Below are 21,466 nucleotides of genomic sequence, written 5' to 3'. Positions count from 1 at the left end.
CAAGTTTTTAAAGCATTCAAGATGCTAAATTTTCCAAGATGAATTTTCTGGAAGAAGTCCCAAACTCCTTTCTCTCTTTTTTTGAAGAGGGGGGTGCATGAAGTCTCACTCTGTCACCCACCACCCAGGCTGGAGTGCAGTGGCGCGATCTCAGCTCACTGCAACCTCCGCCTCCCAGGTTCAAGGGATTCTCTTGCCTCAGCCTCCTGAGTAGCTGGAACTGCAGGTGCACACCACCAAACCTGGCTAATTTTTGTATTTTTAGTAGAAACGGGGTTTCACCATGTTGGCCAGGCTGGTCTCGAACTCCTAACCTCAGGTGATCCATCCACCTTGGCCTCCCAAAATGCTGAGATTACAGGCGTGATATAATCATGGCCCCAAAACTCCCTTTCTGATCACATCCTATCAGGCTTAGAAGGGGCAGGTATTTTCTTTTGGTGGGTTCAACTCCATCTTTGTTTATTTTGATCATAGTAAAAATTCTTAAAACACGTTTTTGTTTTTTGTTTTTTGTTTTTTTCTGACTACGTGGTTTCTCCTAGTGCTAAATTCTCACCATGCTCGGAATGTTGTAGAGCAAAGCAGCTCTAGTTATGCTCAAGAAAAGGATCAAAGAAGGGAAAATATATTGATGAGCACAATAATTCAAAACTTCTGAAAACGCTGTTCCTAAGTGTGCTGGGACTTTCTGGGCATGTCTCTGAGAAATGGATATTTTGGATCTTGCTTTTAGCATACACAGGAAACCAATCTCCAGGGAGTTCTTCCATATAATTTCTTTATACGTATAATTTCCTCTTTAAAAATTCCTAACGTACCTTCCTCAACAGTAACATAGATTTTTCTAGAGTTAGAAAATTATGGGAAAATAGAGTAAACAGCTATCTCAAGTGTGTTTACTTGTCTAGTCCCCTGACATTAACTAGTTATGTACCTCTAACACCAAGGCAACCACGTTATTGATTTAATGATAAGCTGTACAGCAGTGAAATCACATTGTTTCTTCATAGACACAGAGAAAGCAGAAGCATAGCTACTGTTGTCAAGGAGATTAAAATCTAGATGCGAACACTAAAAGTGGGAACCCCAACTGGAGATAAATTTCCATGAGAGGCAGCCTTATTCACTGCTGAATCTCTAGTGCCTTGAGTAGTATCTGGAATATGATACAGTTCTCCAGAATTATTTGTTAAATGAATGGAGATCCAACAGCATAGAGCAATATACCAAGTATTAAAACTGTAAGCATGGCAGGAGTTCACTGAGAAAAGGGAAGACTTTATGAAGACAGTGGAGTTGAGCAGAGCCATGGAACTGTAGACTTCCAGTAGGTGGAGGAGAGAGGAGTGGGCAAACCAGGCAAAGAGGGATGAGAGAAGTAACAGAGGAGGTTATGAACATGTTGCAGTGGGAAAGTGGGCTTGGCTCTGGTCAGAGGAATCATGCAGTGGATTAATAGAATCCAGGCAGGTCAGGGATAGGGGTAAGGACTTAGATATCCATCTGGGTGTGTGTCCTAGCTTCGTCATTTATTCAATAGCTGAATAAATCATCTCTTTTAGTCTCATTTAACATCTAAATTTGAGAATAATACATAGAACATATATTTTTTTAAAAATTCAAGAAGAAATTATAGGTTAAAATGGTAAACTTGAAGAACTTTTTTAAAAATGGTATTATCATTGTTATTATTTATGACAACAGTGTTCTGGTTGGCCTTTTGAGTGGGTGTTCTTCGTGGGAAAATAGCTGATATAATGGCCCCCACATGTATGCCTGGGAAGAAATAGGTTAAAAAATGAAATCTAGTGATTGATTGTTTATTGGATAATTTCAAAATGGTACTAGTGAAAAAATTATTTTAGTATTCCTAAGTATTAGAAATGATTTTACAGTTAAATTTGTATGATTAATTTAAATTATTATATATTATATACAGTCGTTTCACAAAATTGTTATGTGGGAAGTAAAGATCTATTCAGTCACTGAGTTAGCAAAGGCACTTGATTAGAATAATATTCAACCACGTTTGTATTGTCAGGAAATGTTAGAGAAAGCTTTATTGTTGTTAATGACTCTTGGCATATATCCTACTCATCCTTAAAGAATTTGACAAACATTGATTTAAACCTCTTTTCAAATATATTCCAAAACTAAAGTCATTGTTTCTGAGCATGCCATGAAAGATAAAGTAACATTTGCTGGTTCTCACATTAAAAAAAAAAACTGTTGAAGAAGCAGAAGTGGAAACTGCATATTCATAGAGTAATGATAGTTTGGGAGATGATGGTGTCGACTTAAAACAAATTGGGTAGTATGTTCTGCCCACGATTGATCAAATTATGGTCAATTGTACAGACAGATTCGGCAAATATATAGTACTTCTACAGTACTATATATATATCTAAAGAGAAGATATACTATATATGTAGAAGATATACTCTCTCTCTCTCCCTCTCTCTCTTTCCTGATAGCTTTCCTACTCTGAGTTTAAAACAGACATCACTAATCAATCACACATTCTTTCCAACTGAGTCTTTTTCTTTCTTTCTTTCTTTCTTTCTTTTTTTTTTTTTTTTTTTTTTTTTTTTTTTTTTTTTTTTTTTTTTTTGCCTTTTGACCAGGAAAAGGAATCCAACTGAGTTTTGATTTGGCCATTATGTCTCTTTGAGATATAGGGCTGTAAGTAGCCAATACCAGTAGATCAGAGTTGGCATAGGCAAAATGGAACCTACTTACTATCCTAGAATCAAGGATGGTTCTACGAAAGTTTCAAAGAGCCTCCCTTATCATTAATGACTGCAAATATATAAGTGCATATAATTAACAATACAAAAATGCAGGACTTAAATGACAATAATGTCTCAGTCTCCCTTCCCACGTGTTGCTTTCTTCATTCATTTGGCCCTTCGTTTTTATTCTTTAGATTGGTGGCTCTCTCTCTCTCTCTCTCTCTATCTCTATCTCTATGTCTCTCTCTCTCTCTCTCTCTCTCTCTCTCCTGATAGCTCACCTTATGTTAAGTGCTAAAGAGAAAATATATAAGACCTGCCTGCTGCTTTGAAAGAGCATGCAATATGGTACAGTTAGGGAGATAAGATCTAGCTGTGAGAACCAGTCAAATCCTGCTTCTTTTTAAAATGAATGTGATTACTTAGTTTTTTGTTTGTTTTGGAAATAAAAATGCACTCAAGCTGAAAAAAAGGAAAATGGATGTATTTCTTCCTGGGTTTGCAAAGCCACTTCTCATTTCAAAGAAAGCTGCTCAGTAATTTCTTATGGGCTCAATTCTGAAAGAAGCTCTTAGAAACCAAAGTACCTAATTACTAAGTCACCCTCATCCAACCATCACTACTGTTTGGGTTACACTGCCCTTTTCCAGAAGTAGAGAGAGGAATAGGGGAGAGGATCTGTGATGGGAAAAGAGTGAGGATCAGAGTGATTGTATATGTTGCTGTTTCTCGCTATTCAACAGGCAATTGAAGGCGGCTGATTTGCAACATTGGCAATAGTGCCTTTTCACTTAGCTTCTTTTACTCACAATTTCAAGGATTCAGATGTGGAGTTTTGATTAGCAACATGGTCCAAAAGCCCTGAGTTCAGGTATTAGCTGTGTAATTTCAGCCAAGTTCTTAACCTATCTACATGTCAGTAAAATGACATTACTGACATTTCTCATCTGTAAAATGAAGAGATTAAAAACAGTGTCACTGTGGGAATTATGGTGCACTAAAGCATCCAGCACTATGCCCAGACTTTGCATAGGTGGGCTGAAAAAATATTGTCTAGTATTATCACTGGTGATGCTTAGTTGACTATTAGTTTCCTTTTGCCACTGTAAGAAATCACCACAAAGTTGATGACTTAAAACAACAACAACAAAAAAAAAATGTGTCTTTTTTATGTTCTAGAGGTCAAAAGTCAGAAATCTGCTTCACTGGGCTAAAGTTAAGGTGTTAGTAGAGATGGTTCCTTATGGAGTGTCTTAGGGGAGAATCTATTTCCTTGCCTTCTAGTGCCTTGTGGCCCCTTCTTCCATCTTCAAAGCGTATCACTCCAATCATCTCTGCTTCCATCATTGCATTGTCTTCTTCTCCAGCTACCTCCTAGGTTCCTTTTGTAAGGACCATTATGATTACATTGGACCCACCCAGATAACTCCGGATAATCACCCATCTTAAAATCCTTAATTTAAGCACACCTGCAAAGTTCCTTTTTGCCATATGAGGAAAAGCTAACACTCATGGGCCCTAGGAATTAGGATGTGGCCGGCCATCTTTGAGGAACATTATTCAGCTTACCACGTTGAATAATCAGAGGATTCAACATCATTGAGACAATCTGCTTCATAGTGCTATAACACAGAGTGGTGACTGCGAACCTTGAGGCCATGAGGGTTTCAGATGCTAATCCAACAAATCACTTTAGAAAACTAGCATTTTTTAAACTCTAGGGTTATTTCTGTAACACCCATCTTTCCTTCCACTCCTATCTTATCTCTACTTGCTCAGGAAGAAAGATGAAATTTGATAAAGCAGAATAAAAGAGCATAATCCTAAAACTCAGATAGACCTGAGTTCATATTCCAACTCTGCAACCTGATGGCTGGCTGGGTTACCGTGGGAAAATTACATGATTGTATTGGGTGCATTCCTCAAAAGCATTCCCTGAGACAAAGATTTGAGGCAGGAGTTTATCTGAAAGATGACCCGAGGAAAGATGGATGGAAAGTGAGGAAATGAGTCAGAGAATGGAAAGAAGCTAATAAACAGTATATTATCAAGCAGGTTACTCCTGTGGACCACTGAGTGACCTGTGGGAGGTCACAGGGAGACAGTGTAGAACATCAGAGGTATCTTACCTATGGAAAAGAAGCTTTCACCATTGGCTGAGGACTGATCGCTGGCACATTATCTTCGGCACTTCCAGGCTGCTCCTGAGGCAAGCGGAGGAAGCTCTGGGAAGACTGCATAGGATGGCCTAGATTTGTGAGAAACGCTGAGTGCTACATTGGTTGCAAATGGGTTACTAGAAAGGCCTCTCTGAACTTCAAGGATGATAGGACTCAACTTGCAGGGATTTTCTGAGAATTAGTGATCACGTACTAAAGCACCTACTAGTATGCATGGCACATAATAATCGCTCAATAACTGGTAGCTTCTAAATAATGATCATATCAAAGGTTTCCCTTTGGTTTCTGCTTATGAAATTAGTTTGCATATGAGAAGATCACTTGACATTTTTGTGCCCCAGTCATTTTTTAATCTCTAAAATCAGGGAGGAGAGTAAACTAAACCACCCCAAAGCATATTCTCAGGACTAATAATCTGAGTCGTCATGGCTTAGTTTCTCATGTCCTCTGGCACTATAATTTCCCTCTGGCTTCTATGCTGATGATTGTGAACTGACCTCAGCTGATTTGGTCATGTGTGACTATTAGGATCTTTTTGGTAAATCATAGTAGCCCCTGATGAAGTTTCGAGGTAAGAGTTGCCTACTCAACTGACAACTTCACTACTAGATTATAATGAACAGAAATCCCAGACAAATACTGTCACATATAAAACATCCATCAAGTAAACATTTATTAGCAAGTAAACACTGAGTTACACACACACAATTTATACGACTTGTTTTGTAAACCTGAGCATGTGTCAGCTATGTATTTTTAGGTGCTCTGACCCCCATCTTGCACAAAATATTCCCTGAAGGCCGTCACAAAGATTCCAGGGTCAGGGATTCATCACTCTTTGGCTAGCATCAGGGATCTAGAATCCCTCAGTGTTCCTGGCTGGGCATAGGACTTTTTAGAGATTTAGCCTAAGCCATCATCCCTAAGGGTAAAGGCTACAGGACTAATTGGATTCTTGTGCCCTTGTGAAGCAGGTGTGGGGAGTGTTTCTAAAATATTTCTGCCAATCCACATGTAATGAATACTTTTAATTTCACTAATGAGAGCCTTTTTCTAACATTCACCAGTCTACATAACAAACTACCAATTTCATCAACAGAAAACCCGTTTCTGACTTTCAGTATGTTAATTAGCAAAGCATTGCTTGTGGGTTGAGATACAGGTAACAAAAACTTGTGGTAACTAATTGAAAAGACCATCCCCCCACTGTGCTTTCTTGATTAGCATGCAGACAGCTCTCAGGTTATAGCTTAACCTAAGTAATGGCCACATGGTATCACACAGCACATGCTGAAGTTTGGGGATTTTTTAGATTATAGTAAAATAGACATAAAATTCCACCCAGCCCTTGACAACCACCATTCTACTTTCTGCCTCTGAATATGACAACTCTGGATACCTCATCTACAATATGTGTCCTTTTGTGACTGGCTTATTTCACTTAGCATAATGTCTTCAGGGTTTATCCAGGTTGTAGCATGTGTCAGAATTTCATTTCTTTTTAAGGCTAAATAATATTCCATTGTATGTGTATACCACGTTTTGTCTGTTTTTTTATTCATCAGTGGACATTTGAATTGTTTCTACCTTTTGGTTATTGTGAATAATGTTGCTATAAACATTGATATACAAATAAATGCCAAAAGTATTTTGACATACATTACAGATATAACAATCTGCTCCTTTTACTAGGAAACTAAGGAACATGCAAAATGTTGCTTAATCCTTAGTATTATTGCAGTCCAGTAAAACACTTGTAGCTTCTTAGTACCTTAGTATATCTAAAAGCAATGGCCACGTGGATCTTCAAAATAAGATTTTATCAGGAAACAATTTGAAACTCTTTATTTGTTATCATAAGCCTGATTTCATATTTCATTCCCCAAATAGCTTTTAAAAATATTATTTACCTTATAGTCATTTAATTTCCTATATAGTATTTTCATTCTGCAAAAATCAGTTAAATTTCTACAGCTATTTGGTAATTCTGCTTGGTTTCTAGGATGCAGTTGCATAAAACATTATATTCTGTGACCTCAACCTCTTCATCTGTGAACGCTGAAATGGGCCTTCATCTTCCTCTCCATTGGGAGGTCCCAATACTTGACAGACTTTTAATAACTTCCCTCTGTAAGACCATGAAAGTGGATAGCGTCTGCTCTGAATTCTGATGATGGCCACAAATGAATCAGGTGGATTACATATCAGCAGAGATTGGAGGGTTTGGATTTTGTGCAGGGTGGATTGTTTATTTCCTTAATTTATACGTGTGAATGAATGTGTTTGTAAAATCAGGAAAACCCAGGACCAGGCACTGTTCTTACCTACAAGTATGCTGTCAGAAAGCCCCTGCCCAGACTTCTAGATCTTTCCTTAACATGCTAGGAAAGAAGTGTGTTTCCTGAGTGATGAGTTCCTGGGTTCTGACCCTATCTCTGCAAGTGATAGACTGCAATTCTTGGGTAAGTTGACCTTGGACCTTGATCATACATCTATTAACACATTTTTATTGAGCACCTACTATGTGTCAGGTACTCTGAGGAAACAGTGTTCCCTGTTCTTGCAGCATTGAGTCTAGAGCTGCTCCTTGGGAGCCAATAGCCACATGTGACTGTCTAAATTAAAATATGTTTAAGTTTAGATGAATGAAAATTAGGTAAAACTTAAAATTAAATTCTTCAGTTGCACTAGCCACATTTCAAGGACTAGACATCCAAATGGAGATGTCGGGTAGAGAGTATGATGCTAAGAAAGAGAAGAAGGCTGCAGAAATCATTTGCGAATCATCAGCAGGAGACCTTGGGCCAGATGGATCACAAGTGAGTGAGCATACAGAAGAGAAGATGTACAAGGACTGAGCCCTGGCAGTTCCATCATGAAGAGCTTGGGGATAAAAAAGAGAGAATCAGCAAAGAGCTGAGAAAGAGAAGCCAGTATACGAAGAAAATGAAAGAGTGTGGAATACTAGAAGCCAGTGAAAAAGTGTATTGAGATAGAGGGAGTGATTCTCGTGTCACATGCTGCAGGAATATAAACTAAAATGAGGATAGAAAACCAATCATTGGGTTTAGTATTTTGGTGACCTTGACAAGAACAATTCTTTTAGAAGGTGAAGAGCAAAAGCCAAACAGGAAATAACAGAAGGGGAGGAATGGGAGCTACTGACTCTAGTAGCAGAAATTTGCTACAAAGGATCTTTTTTCAAAAAGGCTTAATAGGTAGTGTACCCCTAACATTTATGGGATCCAAGCCAAATGGAGGCCTACATGCAATATTTGTAAATAGGTAAAAGTTATTTATCAAGCTAACTATTATACAAATATGTGCTTTGCATTATATTGACAAATATAACTTCGTAAGAATCTGGAAAAGCAGATTCCAATTTAGAATTCTTGGACTTTGGAGTTCTGTTCTATAACTTGGTGGCACAGGGAAAGAGCCTGTGGCCTACATGCCTTGGCTTTCAAACCCCAGCTCCATCCCATACTCTGAAGGGTGTACTTGTGAGGGGCCTGCGTGCCCTGGCCTGCATATCCCAGCCCTGTCCACACTTCTTCAAACAATGATCCCCTGAATATCTCTTGAGTCTAGGAGTGTGTAAATTAGCAGGTCCACCCTAAGGAAGACAGACCCAGAGAAGAGGACTATGAACACCCTGTAAAGGGCTAAGGACCATGTGGGCAGAGAATTCTGAGGTGCAGAGTACCCACGATCTAGATGGCAGGAAGCATCAGCTCTGACTAAGCACTTCTCCTTGGCCTAGCAATTGCTCACCCAGAGAGAGATGTATGGCTGGAGAAGGCACAGAGACCTTTAAGGCACAGAGCCAAGGGCAGCCCTCTGAGTTGGTGGGGAAGTGGGGCAAAGAAAAAGATTTTTAAGATAAGAGAAATAACACGTTTGCTCATGAGAACAATCCAGTAGAGTGGGAAATAGATGGTGTGGAGAAGAAAAGGATAGCCAAAGCCATTATTTGTGCAGCCAAAGGGAAGAGGCTGTGGTGTGCAGGTGTGGAAATGGGCTTTGGATAGAAGCTTGAACAGTTCCTCTACAGCAGCAAACGAGAAGGCAGAGCATGTGGGTGCTGATGCAGGTGAGGAAGTGGATGTGTTGGTGGGATGATGTAGAAGTTCCCTTCTGATTAATCAGCACGTGTTTCCGGAAGATTTCTGATTAAGAGTGCCTTGCCCGTGCTGTTTCAGGTCAAAGTTGACTATTTTTGTTAACTTAATTTCTATGTAAGTCTCATTAATAACGCACTGTTTTTAAGTATATTAAGTAATAATACTCCACGTTATATAGCTCTTTCACCTGCACAGTTTCTCCATGAGGAAACTGAGGCACAGAGAGACAATCATCTGTCAAGGGACGCATAACAACGCTGCTGCCATTTTCTTCTGACTCATGATATAACAGGCAGCTCCCACTGGCCTTTTGAATGTTTTTTCTTGATTTAGGAGTCTGGGGGGTTCCAAATAAGAAATTTTATTTTTAAAGGCTTGATGGGATTATGTCAATTTTAAAAATCAATAAAAGAACTAGAAAGATGAAGAAGAAGAATACAACTCCTTTCTTCTCATAAATTTTATTTTTTAAGTGTCGAAACACACAATTTCTTTTCAGATAGTGAAACCTATGATATTTTGTGCCCTTTGCCTACTGCAATCGCTTTCTGAATAGTCAAGCGATTTCAACGATTACCTCTGAGCACCCAAATCCTGCCTGGTTGGAAGGAAGGCACCGGGGAGGGGATGGTGAGATGAGGCACTAAAGTAAAGCTCCTCGTTTGTAAAATGTGAATGAAAACCACTTTTGTGTTACTCATAGAGACTGAATTGAAATCAACTTTAAAACATATTTTGAAGAATTTTCAGCTTCATAGAATTAAAGTGGTTAATTATAGCCAATAACATAAGAGAAGGAGAAGCTTGTTGAGTAGGGATTCTCCACATTTTCTCAAGGATTTCAACCTTTGGCTCACTCTTCCTCCATACCCATATTCTGCCATGATCCTTAGTGACTCCAGCTTCCAACACCAAATGTCATCATCGTTCAGCTTATCCATCAGCATAGCTTGTAACTCATCAGCATTCAGACATGCTCTCCTTCAAACATCTTGAGCATTAAAATTACCTCAGCTGATCCACATTGCCTCATACTTACCAACTTTCTTGTACCTCCTGAACCTACTTCTCTTCTTCCTGACTTCCAGACCCTTGATCCTTCCCTACCCTTCACTGGCCCTGCTCCATCCCGTTCCTGCTTCTAGCCATGATCCATATCAAAGGTGTTCTTAATAGCTACAGTGCACTTTCATTCTCCATGCTCTGCTAGTTTCCAGCATTGGCAATGATCTCTACTATTGGTCTATGCCATACAACTCAGAATTTTTTCATTCATCTCAGGCACACCCCGTTTCAGATTCTCTATAGTGCTGTGTTCTGAACCCTTAACATGCTCTTCAGACCACAGTTCTACCTCCATGTCACTTTCACTGAAGATCCTTTCTCCACTATGCTGACATTGGAGGACATCTGTCAGGGGCTCTCATTCTTTTCTTCCCCTCACCCTTCACAGCTTTTCCCAGCCCTCCATCTTCCTTCCTGACCCAGAAGGTTCCCCTCTTTCTAAGAGTGAGCCATCCAGGTCTACCAGAACTGTGCTCTGTGAATGATCTCTCTTCAATGTCTCTTCCTCAGTGATTCCCCCTTTGGCCTACAAACATGCTACACACAAATGATTTTTTTTTTTTTTTCAGTTACCTAGGCTTTTCAGACTCCTTGAATGATTATTCCCCTTCTCTTTCTTAGTGAATCCTATGGAATATGTAGTCAGTGCTTTTGGCTCCTACTGCCTTACTCACTGTTTTATGACCTCTGCCTCCCTTTCTGACTTTACCTCCATTCCCCACATGACGCATCCTCAGGCCAGTACACGTCCCCAGCTCCCTACCTTCTATCTCCATTTCTTCCTCCTTCTTTGCCTTTCCCCCCAACAATTCTTTAAGGATCATTCTCCATGGAGTCTTCTTGAGGCAGAACTTCTACAAAGCCATGCTGTCTTTCTTATTTTTTTTCTATTTTTACTGAGATACAATTGACGTATGGTAAAATGCACCCAGCTTGATGAGTTTGGATAATTATGTAACCCGGGTGACCACCACCCAAATCAAGACAGAACATTTCCAGCACCCCAGACATTTCCCGATTCTACTTTCCAGTCAAATGCCAACTTCACCAAGAGACAACACTATTCTGATTTCTATCACCAGAGATTAGTTTTTCCTGTGCTTGAACTGCATATAAATGGACTCACACGCCGGTATTGTATCATATTTAGCACTGCATACTGTTTCTGAGTTTCACCCATGCTGTTGAATTTATCAGTAATTTATTCTTTTTGATTGCTGAGTACTATTCCAATATATAGATACACCAGTTTGTTTATCCATTTTCCTGTTAAATGCACATTTAACTTTTTTTTCAGTTTTTGGCATTTATAAGTAGAGCTACTATGTACATACTTATCCAAGTGTACAAGTTTTATTTTCTTTCTTTGGAAAATATCTAGGAGTGGGATTGCTGGGTCACAGGTTAAATATATGTTTAACTTTCTAAGAAGCTGTCAAACTATTTTCCAAAGTGGTTTTTACCCCTTTTCATTCTTCGCATCCCACCAGCAGTGTGCATGGAGTCTGGTTACTCCACGTCCATCCCCTACTTCTGTGTCCTCCTTCTTGGCTGTTTTTGGCATCATTGCCTGTATTCTTAGAGCATCTTATCTTATCTCCCCTCCACTTGAGCTTCTGAGGGACTGCAGTTGTGCCTTCATCATCTCTGCACCCCCACATTCTAGCCTTCCTTAAAGCTCTAAATCTGTACAGAATAGGATAATATGGAACCCAGCGAAGGAGCCAGGGATTTGGGAGTTCTGTACAGACAGCCAAGTGGCCCAACCCAATCAATATGATCCCACTCACCCAGCAGTGTATTACAGTATTGCAGCTTGAATGTGGGGCTCCTGTGGCCATTTGTCACAGTCTTCAGGAAAGGCTTTTTATCAGATTCATAGCGGCAAGTGATACAAATTATTGGATTTCTTTTCCAACATAAAAAATAGCTATTTGCAGCCTTTTGAAGCTGCATAAATGAGCCATTGATCTTACCTGTGGAACACCACAGGGTATTTTTGTCCGTCCTAACTTCCAATATTCTATGACAGGAGCCCACCCCTCCAGCCAAGCTGGTCTAATTATTATTCCCTGGGTGTGCCTCATCTGTATCCTCCTCCATACCTTTTCCCACAGTGTAGGGAACATTCTTAGTGGAAATGTCCTCCCTTTTTCGTCTCCTAGAAGCTATCTTCAAGATCTGGCACAAATGCCAGTATGTCTATGAAGCCTTCCCAGCTGCATCATCCTGTAGTAACTCTTCTCTCCCATGAATTATTACAACCTTCCCAGGATGAGATGATGGCATCCATCATAGCTTCCAGGACTTCCAAATAGAAAGAGTCATCTGAGGACAGAAGAGAGCTCCCTAAATGACAAGTGTACCCCAGATGTCTGTGGCCATGTCCCAGAGGGCCAGCTGTAATGCAGGAACTCTCTTTTGATGTCCCTTGCTCACAACGAGCCATTCCACTTCTAGTCAGGACTATCTGCCTCCTACTACCATCTTGAAGCAATAAATTGCTTCAGACCGTGTTTCATCACTTACCAGTCAGTCAAAGCTTGGGTTGCATTCAAGAGCACATGTTAGAGCATTCTGTCTGCTGAGTGTATGGGAAGGCACAGAGTAACATGGCCCTGCCTCATGTCGTCAGTGCAGGATGCTCATTTCCAAGGGGGACAAGAAACATTCAGCTTACATTTGGTAAATATCTTGAACAAAACAAGAGGAGTCTAACAACCCTCCAGGTTTTCTTTTCTCTTGTTCTCTCTCACTCTCTCTCAAAACAAACCAGCGCCTGGTCTGTTTCTTCATATGCTCTGGGATATCTTCCTGAAGAACAGCCTGAAAAGCAGAGTCTTCTCTTGCCATTGTCCACACTGGACTCCAGGAAATCCTTCATCTTTAACCCTGGAAAATGGCAGCTGGAGAACCAAGGAATACCACCCTCCCAGGCTTCCTTATTTTCCCTTTCCAGTTTTGGTACTCCACTCTGTCCTCATCTCCCATTTCCTGTAAAATATATTTATTCATTAAAAAGTATTTAATGCCTTATTTTTTTATTATTATTTTTTAAGACACTGTGGTAAGAATTAGAAGTCCAACAACAGACAAGATGAAAACAGTGTCTACTTCTGGGGCTTATATTTTACTAGGAGATACAGACGCCCAACAAGTCATCTACAAAAGAGTGCCCTGACTGCCATCTTAGTAAAAGTACAAGGACTGTGGGTATATGAGAGGGGCACCGAGGCCAAGCTTGGGACATCTGGGAAGGCCTCAAAGAAGAACTGACCCATAAGCTGGTGAGAGTTACCCAGAAGTCAGCTGGAAGCCATGAGGGTGGCGTAGCGCAAAGGACATGGGTGGCAGCATCCAGCAACTGAGAGCATGGCACAACAAGGAAGCAGTGGCGAGGACGAGAGGGAGTGGTGAGGACAAAGCTGAAAAGGGCAGCAAAGGTATTCCCATCACAGGCCTTTCCTGTACATTCTGAGAAAGAGTAGGGACTTCTCATAACAAAGGGAAGCCATTTAAAAGCTCACACAGGGGAATGAGGGCATCGCTTTTGTGTTTGCAAAGGCTGTGCTGCAGTAGCACTGACAGCATGGATCAGAGGGCAACACTGGACAGACGGGAAGACAGACGAGAGATGATGATGGCCTCCACGAGGGGAAGGGCAGTGCTGATGGCATAGATGGAGGCACTAGCGATGTCATGGAGAGGAAGGAGTAAAGGATGGGGCTCCGGTTTCAGGCTTGGGCCTCTGGGATAATCGTAGCACACACAGAAGTTGGGAAGACTAGAAGCTGCAGATCTAGGGACAGAGGGAAGCCATTTTGGGGAAGTTTGCTGTGTATCTGGGCCTCAGGAGAGGCCTGGACCACTGGGGTCACAAATCATCAAAATTTTGCTGGTCATGCTGCCCTGGGAGTGGGTTAGGCAGCCCAGGAGAAGAGGGGGGACTCTAAGGAGCAGGCAGGTAAAGAGAAGCCCATGGAGAAGACTGAGGGGCAGTTAGTGAGTGGGGGCAACCAGGAGGAGACTACCATGACAGGGCACAGAGAAGAGTTTTGCAAGGAAGGCAGATGATCAAGCAGGTCCAGTGTCCCAGAAAGACCTTTTTTTGTTTTTGAGACAAGTCCTGCACTGTCACCCAGGCTGGAACCTCAAGAGGCTTGGCTCTGAAGGAGGAGACAGAGAGCAGTAGCAGGAGAGGGGTGTGGGGTAAAAGACTGGGTTTCTTTAAGACAGGAGGAACATAAACAGGACTTTGATATGTTTTAGAATGAAGTAAGAGGATGAATGAATGAATGTTTGATGAGAAGCAATTATAGGATACAAAGCAAATTATTAGAATATAGGCACAGTATTTACTGACTTAAACACTTAATAGCAACAAAATTCTATGATAGTGGACTGAATCCTCAGTTTGCAAAAGGATTAGAGAATTCAGTTCCACGTGGTGGAGGCAGCATAGTGGGCAGGTTCTGGAGCAAACCTCTGTGGTCCATTCCCAGCTGAGGGTGGCTAAGGGCAAGTGACCTAATCTCTCTACGGGAAATGGAGATAATCACACCCATCTCTCAGGCAACAACAACTGAGCTCAGTTAGAGCTCAACAAATGTCATCTCTAATCAGCTACTGAAAGCTAACATTAAGGGAAGAAAACGTATCCGGTGGGTACTCACCCAGTCTGCTAAAGGTACAGAAAAACATGTTCACGTGCTGTTGATGTCTAAACTGCTGAAACTCAGACCAGTCCTCAAGAGCTGGGCCTGTTCCAACTGTGGAAACACTTAGTGTTTGTATTGTTTGGCTGCAACATGGGCAGCAGAGTGTCCATCATGAAGGCCATGCGCGCACAGCCAAGAAAACTCTTTTGGGTTCCTACCTGTTTCTTTCCAGAGCCATCCCTCTGGATTTGAAATGAGATTTCCCTGGGAAGGAGGGATGCCAAATGCTGGGAATTTCATAACGCTTCCAACCCCAGGCACCAGATTTGTGTAATTGCAGTGGTGGAGATTTAATTGTCCTTTGAAGAGGCCCCATACTGTTTGGCAAATTGTCTGCATGTTGGTGCAGTTGAAATTGTAGGAGATGAGGAACGCAAGGGTATGTTTCAAAGTAGTTGGCACATGGTTGGTGATCCCTAGTCCCAGTTTCCTTTCCAGAAGGTACCAGGACTGTGTTCTCATAAGGCAGCATGGCAGGGTGAAAGCCATATGGGATTTGCCCTCAAATTTCAGCTCTGCTGTTGGCAGCTGTATGAACTTGAGCTATTTGCATATCTTCTTGAACTTTTTTGCTCCTCTGTGAATGAAGCCTGATACCATCGCACTGGCATGTTTTCAGAATTAAGTGAGACAATATGTGGCAGTGCCTGGCACACAGTAGGTATTCAGTATTTTTTTATTTTCCATTCTCTGTGTCCTTTTTTTGACTACCAGTTAACTATGTTTACCCTCAGAGATCTGACATATTTCTTCACATCAAGTATATAGCAAGCATTTCATCCCTCATCCTAATGCATTAAACTCATTGACTGGAAGTTGTACCATTACCTAGACTCACCACTGTCTTGTCAGACACCAACAGAGTTTTGTGTGGCTGCAATAGAGATGTTACTGCCAGTTGTCAGTATTGAAATGATGCACTTCATTCTTCAGTGAAATCTGTGCAGGCATTTTCCTTTCTCTGGTTAAACATTTTATAGTCTCCTTTAAAAACAATGCCCTCATTTCGTCTCCTCTCTCTCTGGCCAGCCTCTTCTCCTCCCTCCTGCTTTCCTAAAATCCATCTTGTTTCCCTGTATTGTTTGCTTAATGGGCAGTTTAATGAATATAGCATTTCCATTTTGAAATGTACAGAGCACGAGGCAGAAACTGAATTTCCTCCTGTACAGTTTCCTTCCACAATCCTCATTTCCAGTTTTTTCCCTTCTTTTCTTTCCTACAACACAACTGAAATTTGCTGAACCAGAAAGGGAAGGAAGGAGGTGTGAATGGAGAGGCAATATGCCTTCTCATTGTTTCAGCAAGAGCTTGTTCGTGTCCTGCTCCCTAGAAGAGACCAAGTGCCCTAAAGATGCCCTGGGTGCCTCTTCTATTGCACAACGCTCAAGGTCCAGAGTATACAGTGCATGACAGAATCTGATTACCAAGATAATTATTGTTACCTGCACTGCCCAACTGTTGTGTTTTGTAATCAAAAGGTATATTGGCAGGGGGTGAGTGTGAGCCTGCTGAAAACTCAGGGAAGCTGTTGAAGGCTTATCGACCCAAAGCAATTTTACTCTAGTTAGTGGGCCTGTGTTGCTCAGTTAGCAGAATGTTTGGGTATCAGAAGAATACCCCAGAGCACTTCAGCCAACGCATAGACATTAGTCACCAGGTAGGAATATCCTCAGCTGACTCTAGTATTCATGTTGTTGAAACCAGACTTCGTGGCAATTTGAAAACATCTGTGCCGTTTTTAACTCTGTTGTCGAAATAGTTGATCAGTACCTGACTTAGCCTTCATTTGGCATTCAGTGAAGGAGAAACTGATTTCCTTTGGGCATGGCTGTATGTATTTGACGGGTACAGCGTGTGCTAAGCTGGATGTAGGTGTGTTCATACCCTCACCCCCTGCTTCTTATGCATTCTGGCACAAGGTTACACATTGGCTTTCTGTTTCCCATCTCAGCCAGCTCTGGTTAATTTATGTCTTTACCTCTGTGCCTCGCACACTAAAGAAATGGAGTTTCTACTTTAAAAATCAGATTTATTAAGAAGAAAAAATGGTTATAATTGTTTTTTAAAAATTTTAAAGAAATTCCAAGTGGAAAACAAGAAATAAGCTGCAAAAGAGTAAGAAAAGTTTGGTAACAAAGACAAGGGCCCTTATAAGGAGAGAGTAAAATAACAAAGCAACATGGGTGAGACTGGCAAGCTATAAATTGAAACGGGAGGAGAGGTCAAGGAAAATGCAGACAGAAAGAAAAGAGACAGAAAAAGAAATCATATGGCCTTGAGTAATGGACTCAGAAAAGGAAATAGGAAAAGTGAAGGCCAAAGTAAGAGTTATGGAGAAAAAAGTCAAAGACACCCAGGTTTCAAGAATTACAGGTTATTGGTGACCCAGAAGGTAGTGAAGAGGGGCTAGCCATATCCCTCATGAAGTTAGATGTCTGAATTCCTCGGGACAATGTGACAGTCAGGGAGAATGTCCCCTGAATATGCTAATTCAGACTCTGAAATAAGAGCCAGCCAGATTCATTACTGTAGTTGGCCAGCCTGTAATGGCAACAGAATTCACTGATGCATATTAAACTGAATTTTTCTAACCAAGGTCTTAAATAAACAGACACCAGCTATAACTGAACATTAGAATAAGGCTTTCAGTGGTTACTGTTTCTACAGGGAGAGTCTGAAAACCCTTAACATTGTTTTTTTCCAAATTTTTAGAAATGTGTGGTTCTCAAGGATGCTTAGTATGTTATCTACTGCTCCAGTGCAGGACTGTGTGGATCCCTCTAGTATTTTCTTTTAACTTTCTGCAAGGTGGAGAGAGTGGCTGCCCTGTGATGTAAATGAAACCCCTTGGCAGGAATATTATGTCCATCTACAACAAAGGAACATGTAGAGATCTGGATTCTAATGAAAATAATAGAAGCTCCTTCTCCCAAAGTTGGGAAATCCAGAGCAGGTCTTCTCAACCAGTCCAAATTTGCAAAACCAGAATCATCACAGAAAGGTAGATATGATAGGAGGCCTAAGAGAAATCTCAGGTGTCCTTCAGCCTGTGGCCTTTGGGCTTGCTGTAAATCCTCTGCTGGCAACTGAACGCTCTGTTGAGTCCAGGAATTGATGATAACTAGTAGTTTGTGGGTAGATCTCCATGTTGAGCACCGCCTTCAGCTAAGCGCTTTCAGTTGCCTTTTGTTATGGTTGGAGCTGAATGCTCTTTGTTTACGTGTGTTTCAGGCTAAGTGATGGATTACAAGATTTTCACCGATGAGTGGGAAATGTAGCGATAATTATTCAGACTGATTTACATTTGTCTTTGGGCTGGTTTTTCATATATACTTTTAGATATTTTAACATAGTTGGATCTGATTTTTTTTAAATCATGAGATTCTCTTTATGCTCCAGTGCTGCCAAGAAGTTGGACAGCCTTCCTATTCTTCTCCCCAGTTCCCCAGTCCCTATTCCAGATGAGGGAATGCGGAGTTAGTTGTCAATTCATTCAACAAACATTTATTCAGCAGTTACAGTGACTATCTCATCTCAGTTTCCCTGAGACTTTTCTGGTTTGAGCACTGAAAAGTTCTGTATTCTAGGAAACTCCTCAATCTCAGGCCAGCCAAGACAGTTAGTTACCTTATCATCTAGCACGTTCAAGTAGAGCTAGAAGAGACCCTAGAAATCATTATTATTACTTTTTAATATGCTTTTTTTTATATAGGATCTTGCCCTGTACCCACACTTGAGTACAGTGGTGCAACCACAGCTCATTGAAGCCTCCACCTCCCAGGCTTAAGCAATACCCCTGCCTCAGCCTCCTAAGTATCTTGGACTACTAGCATGCACCATCACACCTGGCTAATGTTTTATTTTTATTTTTTGTAGAGACGAGGTCTCGTCATGTTGCCCAGGCTGGTCTCAAACTTCCAGTCTCAAGCAATTATCCTGTCTTGATGATTTAAATTCAAAGAAACCTAGCTTCCCAAAGTGGTAGGATTACAGGCATGAGCCACCGTGCCCAGCCCATGATGATTTCTGTATACTCATTTTAAAGTGCCAGTTAAAGCCAAGGAGACCTCTTTATCAATTTGTTTTCCTTCTGATTCACACATTCCCTGGATTGGAAAAGATAATTCAGTTCTATGGTTGAAGATGTTATCTTCAGACTGCATTAAAGAATAAAATTACAGAAAAGGTCATGCAGTATGCCAATAAGAATTTTATAAGCCAGGTTGGAATTTCAAAATTAGGGAGTCAAAAAGATAAAGTGAATCACAAATCATTTATTTAGTATCGAGGTACCTTTTTGGTACCATCAAAGAGATCGTTTATAAAATAGTATAATGTGAGGAAGTTGAAAGAATGAACTACAGTGGAACACTATTATTTTATCTACTTATGCCTTTTTTTCTGGAAAATGTTCACAATGATGTGAAAGGATCTAAGACCAGCCTGGCAGCCACCAGATGGTGATTCTAGTCCTGGCTCAGTCAGTAATAGGTCACTGACCCCAGAGAAATCAATTCAGCCTCCGCAGGTCCTTGGATTTCTTTCTGTGAAAATGAAAGCATAGGTAGGAATTTCCCATGGAACAGCTAGCAGAGGAGAAATATTAAAAGTCAGGAGACTCATGCTATAGTTTTCATACTTCATTACAACAATGTTGTTTAGGACAAGTGAGTTAACCCATTAGCTTCCTTATATATAAAATGGAAAGTCATTAAAAACCTACATAGCAGGGTTCTTGTGAAGATCAAGTGATAATGTAGGAAGCATGTACAAATGTCACATCCTGCTGTCATGTAATGGACCTCACAGCTTGAGGTAGCATTTAGCATGTGTCTGATTTAGTACAAGGGTTGGCAAACTGTTGCTCTTGGATTAAATCTGGCTCATTGCCTGTTTTTCAAGGAAAAAAATTGTACATGTGTGTATATATGTTATATATAGGTACACATACATATGTGCTATGTATAGCATATATACACACACATAAACATGTACATATATAACATAATATGTATGTGTATAATATCTCCAGTCCTCATGACCAGCCATGCTTGTTCATTTACATTTGCATACTCTATGATTGCTTTCATGGAACAATGCAGAGTTGAGTGATTGTTTTGCAGCAGAGACTGTATAGTTCACTAAACCTAAAATATTTAGTCTCTGACCCTGAAATGTAAGATTGGTAGCCCCAGACCAGACGTGGTAGCTCAACCTGTAATCTCAGCACCTTGGCAGGCCAAGGAGGGTGGATCACCTGAGGTCAGGAGTTAAAGACCAGCCTGACCAACATGGTGAAACCCTGATTCTACTAAAAATACAGAAATTAGCTGGGCATGGTGATAGGTGTCTGTAATCCCAGCTACTCTGGAGGCTGAGACAGGAGAATCACTTGAACCCAGGAGACGGAGTTTACAGTGAGCTGAGATGGCGCCACTGCACTCCAGAATGGATGACAGAGCGAGACTCCATCTCAAAAAAAAAAAATTATAATCCAAGATCCACGATTCTTTTAGGTTCTGTGTCACTATGCGATCTCAGGTTAAGGCTTTACTGTTTCTGATTCTGTTTCTCACACTGGGAAAAAAAAAAAAAAATAGAGAAACAAATCCAGCCCCTTCTTTCCTCACAGAAATGTTGTTAAGATAGATAAGAAAACAAAAGCATTGATCTCTTCTAGAGGAAAGATGATTTAAATTCAAAGTATTACTCATAAGGTGGATACTGTTAGATGACTCAGAAATGATGACTGATGTGTTATTATTATTCTCTGAAATTAGTTCCCTCATGTACATCAGTGGGGGATTACTTAGATCAGTGATAGCATGCAGACCCCTACGTCGTGACGCTACATCAAAAGCTAGGATACTGCACCAGAATCTAATTTAATCACAGTACCCAGTCAGGAGTGAGTTTTAATTGTTTCTTTATCCCTTTATCCTCTGAAGACTGTCATTAACATTTACAAGACATGAACTTCAGATCATGCCAACATCTCTGCTGAGGTCACCTGGCAGCTGGCCATTTTAGTCCATGATCAAGACAGAGGGGCCTTCTGGGCACATGAGGAGGGACGAGACAGAACAGTCGTGGTGGTAGCACATGAGCTGGTTTACAGAGCAAATACCAAAGATACTTGTTTTCATTAAAACTTGAATTTATATTTGATTCTTGGACACATGACTGATATCCAGGCTGATTAAGTATATATACAAGTAATCAACAAAACTTTGTCTAACACGTATAAATAATGGGACCTCCTTTTTCCCCAAGAATCCCCTCAAACCTCCAGGGAGGATCTCCCTAAAGGAGCAGCTCTTCACGTGGCTGAAAGCAGCCACATAAGGAGGCTAAGGCCGGCCTCTGAAAGTTACCTCGGCCCAGGTGCAGTCCATTTGTAGACCCTCTATACCCAACTCCAGATTTATGGCATAGATAAATTAGTGGGCAATCATTTGCTCTATAAAATGATTCTTCACTTTACAAGCTTATTCACTGCCACATTCCTTTACTGATCTATTGCCACAATACAGTTCCAGTAAAATCTCATTGTTAGAAATCCAGTACACATATGCTTTTTCACTGCTAACCTGGATGGAAAGATGAAGAATAGAGTGCGCTTATAATCCCCTTAGATCTTACGA

The 21,466-nt window shown here is 40.8% G+C and overlaps 3 protein-coding genes across 19 annotated transcripts in view; 1 reads left to right on the top strand and 2 right to left on the bottom strand.

The window, feature by feature from the left end:
* LOC126960839 (cytochrome b-c1 complex subunit 7) overlaps positions 1–21,466 on the bottom strand; it is a 1,171,628-nt gene that overhangs the window by 868,616 nt on the left and 281,546 nt on the right. The window contains exon 1 of one of the 17 annotated variants that reach the window (XM_050800563.1): positions 6,116–6,119. The exons of 15 other annotated variants lie outside the window; for them this stretch is intronic. The gene's annotated coding sequence lies outside the window, so the exon portion shown is untranslated. Of the gene's footprint in view, positions 1–5,684; positions 5,689–6,115; positions 6,120–21,466 lie in introns of those variants that run through there. One more of the 17 variants, XM_050800600.1, reaches the window with a different exon arrangement.
* TSPYL5 (TSPY like 5) overlaps positions 1–21,466 on the bottom strand; it is a 321,724-nt gene that overhangs the window by 147,079 nt on the left and 153,179 nt on the right. The window lies entirely within an intron of this gene.
* Positions 1–21,466, top strand: part of CPQ (carboxypeptidase Q) — a 498,229-nt gene that overhangs the window by 453,800 nt on the left and 22,963 nt on the right. The window lies entirely within an intron of this gene.

Source organism: Macaca thibetana, chromosome 8 (genome assembly GCF_024542745.1).
Source record: "Macaca thibetana thibetana isolate TM-01 chromosome 8, ASM2454274v1, whole genome shotgun sequence".
In the NCBI taxonomy this organism is placed as follows: domain Eukaryota; kingdom Metazoa; phylum Chordata; class Mammalia; order Primates; family Cercopithecidae; genus Macaca; species Macaca thibetana.
Note: the sequence above shows the minus strand (reverse complement) of the source record. Positions and strands in the feature narration are given on the sequence as shown.